General features: G+C 40.4%; 1 long non-coding RNA gene across 1 annotated transcript; it reads left to right on the top strand.

Moving 5' to 3' along the window:
- The first annotated feature begins 496 nt into the window (after positions 1-496).
- Positions 497-2,151, top strand: LOC121051045. Its single transcript, XR_005804906.1, has 2 exons — positions 497-790; positions 899-2,151. It is a non-coding gene; the product is annotated as an uncharacterized LOC121051045 (long non-coding RNA).
- The last annotated feature ends 5,506 nt before the right edge of the window (positions 2,152-7,657 follow it).

Genomic DNA, 7,657 nt, shown 5'->3' with positions numbered 1-7,657 from the left:
TGTTGAGTTAGTGGCAAAGTCAATTATCCTTCTTTGTAGCTTCATGCATGCTAGCTTTATTGCAGGCTTTAACATGTCTTTTGCTTTGACACTTGATTCATCCAGACTCTTCGATCCAGTTTGACCGTAGGTCTATCAGATAGAAGACCACTTGGCCTCCTGTTAATCATTGCTTGGAACCCCAGTGTTGTCTTCAATTTGGAGCTTACGCACTGAGCTTTGAAATATTGTTCTTTTATTTGCAAAGAAACAAAAGTTGCTTTAATTAGGTCTGCTTCTTTTGTCTTTACTTCATAGTGGTGCCATCATGTTCCAGCACACTTTGCATAACAAGAAGACATGTTTAAATAAGCCTTTCTCTTTGTTTTGGAAGGCCACCGTCAAACTTCATTCTTATCTTCTTATTATGCTTTTTTTTTTTTTTTTAATTTTTTACTGTTGAAAAAGACAAACATGTAGCTCTTTAGTCATCAGTTTCCCTTCTTCTTTGACTTTCACTTTGAGAGAAAACCCACCGAGCTCGTTTTGACTTCAAGAGCAGCAGAGCCAAATTTTCAAGGACTCTCTGCTCACATTTTTTTGTTATGGTAGTTTGATAGGGAAGCCTTTTTTATTCTTGTTTTTTGGTTGTCAGTGAGGATGAAAGAGATGGGTCCTTCCTGTTTGACATTCCTTGCGGATTTGTTGCAGGTTTCGATAAGGCTTCTGGAAGGGGTCGTTTCTCTTCTTATTTGCCTCATGGACAATGGTCATGACTCATGAACAGGGCATGGCACATTTGAAAGAGGAGGTGCGTGTTTCATCAGCAACAGTAGCAACTTGCACCAGAAAAAATTGTGTCTTCTTTTCCCCGTCATCAACTTGTGTTCATTTGACAGAGCCTCTGTATGTGGTGCAGGTGCGAGTGCGCGCAGAAGAGGTTTGATGGAGCTTGTCTTCGTTAAAGCTCTGTTGACATTCTGTTTGCTGCTGCAAAGCCCTTGTTGGTAATCAACAAGGCTTGGAAAATTCCACCGGATTGGTCATACACCCGTTGATACACATGTATCGTAAACGAGATTGCGACCGCTCCGGGGACCTCCATAGCTCCATGGTGACACAGGTATAAGAGACGCTGCATTTATTTGCCAGGAGAGCACCATCATTTGTTGAACCAGCAGTCCTTCACTAGGAGAGCATCACCATTTGTTGACGTAGCGGTCCTTCACCAGGAGAGCACCTCATGGGAATGGTGTTGTGGTTTTGATGCGTGCCAAAGAGACTATTGTGGGCAGCAGCTTGACTTCTCCGTGATTGCCGATGTGGTAATCACCTTGGTCACCAGCAGGAGATTATGAGGATGGAAGCATCATAGACACTCCAGAGATATTTTTGGCCTTGCTTCATGGATCTTGGCACTTGACAATGTCTGCACCATGAAAGGAAGAGTTCAGTAATTTCAGGTGATAATCATTATATACCTGTGACTTATGGAGCTTCTTCTACTGAAACGTGGTCCTCCGTTCGTGGCTTCTCTTGAAAGCTTTAAGGATGGAATGCTGTAGGACTCCGGTCGTGAGTGAACTCTATCTTTTCTGCTCTCCTCTTTCTTGGGTGCCTCAATGCTGCAGAGCTTTCGCCTATTTTTCTCTGCCTCCAGTCTTTCTTGATGCCCCTTTTTTTCTTCCCCTGTTTGCTGCAGAAGACGTGCCTTTTTATAGGCAACTGGATAAACTTGATTAAGATCGCCATCAATTCAATTCAAATTGAGGTTATGATAACCTTTGTCAATTTGAATTGAAACGATTATAGCAGCAACCACCTTCTATCTTCCACGTTGAAAGTTTCTGATATCTTTTGGTCATTCAGACTTTGTATAGATATCAACATTGACTCGGTCTTGAATTTGCAAGATGGGAAGATTATCCAAGATTCTAAATTTGAATTGTGATGCATTGAGTACCAATCCACGTGATGCATGCATGATTTGTTCTATTGCTTTCTTCTTCTTCTTTGTTAATTATTTATTTTGAAGATAGAGTTTCTGTTATGCATTTGAAGACAACTAGAACTCTTCTTTCTTTGGTCACAACAAACCTATACATTATCATGCTTTGGAGATAATCAAGCTAACCAACTTGAAAGCTACTGGATTCTCACTTTTGCATCGAACCACTTTTTTATTTTGGGTTTGTGAAAATTTCAGTCTCAACAAGTGGATCTTGTAAAACCATATATTCATGCTCACAATCACATGCACATTAACTCGACAACAATCACAAAAGATCAAGGCTTACTTTCAGTAATCACAGGCATGGATTCCATCTTTTGAGACTAACCCATCTTGGAAACATAATTGTACAGTGATTAGGATATCTATGAAGATATCTGAGACTAACCCCCTATTACAACTTGGACAAGTCACTAGAGTTTGGGCTAAACACATAATCATATGTCCTTAAACAAGAACACATTAATTGCATTTATAAAATTATATTTTCGAATGAAACCTTTACATAGACTAAACTAACTTATAATAAATCTATTTGTAATATAATCTCTCTAAAAATGTACTTATATAATAGAATTGTGATATATAATATGAATGAGTATTTAGTAGTAGGTTGTCACATGATTAAGTAGTAGGTTGCCACATGTGGGCCCCTAATTTTGGATGAAATTTGGGTTAGAACTTAGAAGAGAACCATGGTTAATTTGAGAATTTTTCCTTCCATGTGGGCTCCATCATAGTTGAGTTGGCCTGCCACATCAGCAAGTTAACAGCACTATTTCACGGTCGATTGACGGAACGACCTATTAGACAGGAAATAATAGTGCAAGTGTGTTTTTGATGAAATTGGAAATTCAGGGAATGAATTGATTTTGGACTCAAACCACTGGGTAATAACCAGTATTTGGCCCCTAAATTAATGTCTTCATCTACATGACTATATTTATATGTAATTATAAATGTTTTGTAAATTGATAATATGAATGTATTTATATATATACATACATATATATATATATATATATATATTGTAAAAGTAAATTGAGAATTGGAATTGGTCTACTCATTTCATTTCATAGCCACTTTATATAGGGATGAAATTACTATGAAAATATCGATTAACATCAATTACAATAATGATAGTAAATACTAATTGTGATGTGATTGCAATTCCTTGATTCCCTCTTTGTCTGTTTCTTTGATGAAGACACATAATGTGTTTTTCCTTTAACACTCTTCCTTGTGCCAAGTCAAAGACAAAATGGTGCATGAGTTGTTGGCTTACTAAAAACCTTGCCAAGTAACAATAAAAACCCTGTGGGTCAAAAAGTACACCTTGGTCGAAGGAAAGGAGCACAACGCACCTTTTACATTTGAGAATGACATGCGTGTTAGACTCCCCCTGACGTCTATACCTCCCCCTAATCCTTACATTAATCAAGGGAGCTTAGAAAGTCTTTGCATTCCTATGGTTTTCACATGTTTCTCAAATGTGGCCTCAGGAAATGATTTGGTGAACAAATCTGCCGCATTCTCCTCAGACCTTACTTGATTCACTTGAATCTTGAAGAGGGTCTGTTGTTGCTGATTGTAGAACAACTTTGGCGATATGTGTTTTGTGTTATCACCCTTAATATAACCTAGCTTCATCTGTTCGATACAAGCTGCATTGTGTTCATAAATGCAAGTAGGCTCTTCAGTGGTAGAACTCAAACCACTAGTCCCTCGAATATGTGCAATGATAGTTCTTAACCATACACACTCACGAACTGCCTCATGTAGAACAATGATCTCTGAGTGGTTCGAGGAGGTAGCCACAAGGGTTTGCTTGGTTGATCTCCAAGATATCGCCGTGTTCCCATTGGTAAATACATAAATAGTTTGAGAACGACGTCCTTTATGTGGGTCAAAGAGGTACCTAGCATTAGAAAAACCAACCAAAACGTCATTTGGTTTTTTGATGAGTGGCGCTTTTGCCATCAACATTTCCTTTAGGGATTGCAGTTCCATCTGCGGTCCCTCTTGTCTCTCTATAGGGAAAGAATAGTCTCAAGTCAATGGTTCCTTTTAGGTATCGAAAAATGTTCTTGATACCATTTCAGTGACACTGCGTTGGCGCTGAGCTAAATCTAGCTAACAAGTTCACTGAGAATGCAATGTCTGGTCGATTACATTGGGCTAAGTACAATAATGTGCCTATTACACTTAGATAGGGAATTTCAGCTCCCAACACCTCTTCGTCATCTTCCTTTAGACGAAATGGATCTTTCCTTGCATCCAAACTTCGACCGATCATGGAAGTGCTAGCAGGATGCGCTTTGTCTATGTTAAATCGCCTGACTTTTGGACATACGTATACTGGTGGATTAATATTCCACAAACTTGGTGTTCTAGTTCAAGGCCTAACCAGAATCGAGTTTTCTCGAGATTCTTCATCTCAAATTCAGATTTCAAGTAGCTTGCGGTTTCTCTTATTTCATCAAGAGTGCCTATTATGTTCATATCATCAACATATACAGTTACAATTGCAAATCCGGAACTTGTTTTCTTTATGGATACGCAGGGGCACAATTCATTGTTCTTATATCCCTTCCCAATCAAGTAGTCACTTAAACGGGTATACCACGTCCGCTCGGATTGTTTCAATCCGTAAAGTGAGCGTTTCAACCTAATTGCAAATGCACTCTGCGGTTTAGAGTCACTTGACTTGGGTAATGTTAGGCCATCAGGCACTTTCATATATATATATATATATATATATATATATATATGATTAATTTTAGTTTACCCCCTTGAGATTTGGGAGTGTCATCATTTCACCTCCCCCCCCCAAACTCTCAATTTCACTTTTTTACCCCCTGAACTTTCTAATTTTTGTCTTCCGTGCCCAATGTCTCATTTTCTGTCCAAATTGGACGTTAAGTCTGATAATGGGGCCTACTTTGAGGGCAAAAATGGTCATTTTAAGCCAAAAAAAAAACAAAACAAAAAACCCTCTCTCTTTCACGTTCGGGGGTTTCTCTCTCTTCACCAATCCCTCTCTCTCTCTCTCCCCCCTCCTTCCTCCTCCTTCGCGGCCAAGAACCTCATCCGCCCACAATTTTCCTCACTTAATAACTAACCAGAAATAATTTCCTTCACTTTCATAACACAATACACACAAACAAAGACACCCAATTCCAATTCTGAAATTTCTAAACCCCCAAATACACATATCAAGAACAAAACCCAAATTTCCAATTCCAAATCCAAACTCACTCACAGAAATGTACGAAACAACAAAGATCTAAGAACCCACAGTGCTCATAACTCAACAACCTAAAAAGCAAAGACCTTTACCCGAATTCGGATCCCCGGACGTCACAGGCTCCGACCAATCAGCCGAAATGGGTCTCTGATCTTCGATACTGGAAGGCAGCGTGTTTTTGAGCTGCTCCGGTACAATGGCTCGGTACTCTTGAATCTTCACCGCCATTTCGGTGACTTGGCACTCCAACTCGTCCAGCTCGTTGGCGTCTGGGCTGGAGGCCATGTGAGGAGAGATGAGGATGTTGGCCCAGTAGTCGACCCGTCTCAGGTCGTTCTCGTAGTCGTAAGCCGCCATCGCTATCTTCTTCAGCTTCTGTGGGTCGTCCGTTTTCAGCAACGATCGGACTTTGTAAGAGGGGAGTAGGAGTTCTCAGCGACTAGCTTGTCGAGGTCGGAGATGGAGGCGGAGATTTGGTCGAGGAATGGTTTGAGGTGAGTGGGATCGGTGAGTCCACTTGGGAGTTGACGGAGAACTTGGAGATGGGGAAGCAGGAGAGGAAGGTAGAGGTGGACTCGAAGGAAGGGGAGGGGTCGGAGGAGTTGCCGGCGGCGAGGCGCTTGAGGGAGGTGTCGAGAGAGAGAGAGAGAGAGAGAGAGAGAGAGAGAGAGAGAGAGAGAGAGAGAGAGAGAGAGAGAGAGAGAGAGAGAGAGAGAGAGAGAGAGAGAGAGAGATGAAAGAGAAACCAAAAGTGAAGGAAAAAGGTTTTTTTAGTTTTTGTTTTGAGTTTTTTTTTTTGCCTTGAAATGACCATTTTAGCCTTAAAGTGGGTCAAATAGTCAGACTTAACGTCTAATTTGGACGGAATCAGAGAAATTGGACACGGAAGACAAGAATTGGAAAGTTCAGGGGGTAAAAAAGTGAAATTGAGAGTTTGGGGGTGAAATGATAACACCCCCAAACCTCAGGGGGTAAATTGAAATTAATCCATATATTTATATATATGAAGATCCCCATAAAGATATGCAGTAGCCACATCCATGAGCTACATTTCCAGTCCTTCAGAAACTACCAAGCTAACTAAGTAGCAGAATGTTATAATGTCCATTACGAGAGAGTATGTCTCCTCGTAGTCAATTCCAGGGCGTTGTGAGAAACCTTGCGCCACAAGGCGAGCTTTGTACCTCAGGACTTCATTCTTCTCATTACGCTTTTTGACAAAGACCTATTTATGTCGTATAGGCTTTACACTTGGTGTGTAATGTCTCGTATCTCAATTTACCTGTTTACTAGTCATTTGGACGGTAAACGATAACTATTCTCACTTTTAACTTTGTTTCGATACTTTTAGTGGCCCTAAAAGTTGATTTTTTGTTCGGATCAAAATTTGAGAAAATTTCCTTCATGAAAGTTGTAGAGGACATTAAACTAAGCATGTGCATATGTAGTACGTAAAAATCGGAGTTCATATGCAGAAGTTATAAGTGAAATTACAAAGTTACTGTTCATGGTAAGTACTATATATTTGAATTTTTACTGTTGGGTCGGGTAACTTTTCTTCCTCCTCTCTCCTCTCCCTCGTGCTTTCTCTCTCTTTCTTCCTCTCCTCCGCGCCAGCCTCCGTTTTTCTTTCTTGGATTTCTTCTCCATTTGGCGACCAATCGACGTAAAACTGGGTGGGCTAGGACCGCCTCCTCCTCCTCTACACGGCTGTGGCCGTGGGTCATGACGATTTGGCCAAAAAACCATCAATTTTGGCCAAAACCGTTACTGTAGCAGGTTGGTCTCCGGTGAAATTCTCCATTTTTCGGCCACTTCCGGCTGTGAAATCAGGTCCGTTAGGAGTGCATTGAGAGGAAGGGCATCCTCCCCAAAGCTTTTGCCGAGAATTGAAGCGTGGAGGAAGAATTGATGGTTTGAAGTTTGGGGTCACTATTCACAAATGGGGTTTAAACTTCTCCTTAATTGTTGAGGTATTTCTACTCATTTTCTGACTTTGTCACAGTTGAGAAAGTTATTGGGTCTGTTGAGTAGGTGCTGCTACCAAAGTTTGGTGGCCATTGGAGCTGGTGGAGGCGGCGGCGGTGCGTAGGGCAGTTTTTTTAATTGTGATTTTTAGCTAATTAAATTCTATAATTGTTTTAGAGGTTGAATATGTGATTTTGGTGAATTTTGGGAGAAGTTTGACATTGATTGTGAATTTCCGAAGTTTGGGAGTTTCGGTTGTTGATTTGTGGGAATCCGACCTTTGGATTTCCCTTATTCCGCTATGGAATGCTTTAATCGACAGATGGATATTAATGGTGAAGTTTGGCTTGAACCCGGAAAGAAATGGAGATGTTGGTTTACATAGGTTTTTCGGGATCTGTTTTGAATCGTATTCATTTATAGAATTGTTGTTTACGGAATATAATTGTGTA

Source organism: Rosa chinensis, chromosome 1 (genome assembly GCF_002994745.2).
Source record: "Rosa chinensis cultivar Old Blush chromosome 1, RchiOBHm-V2, whole genome shotgun sequence".
Classification (NCBI taxonomy): domain Eukaryota; kingdom Viridiplantae; phylum Streptophyta; class Magnoliopsida; order Rosales; family Rosaceae; genus Rosa; species Rosa chinensis.
Note: the sequence above shows the minus strand (reverse complement) of the source record. Positions and strands in the feature narration are given on the sequence as shown.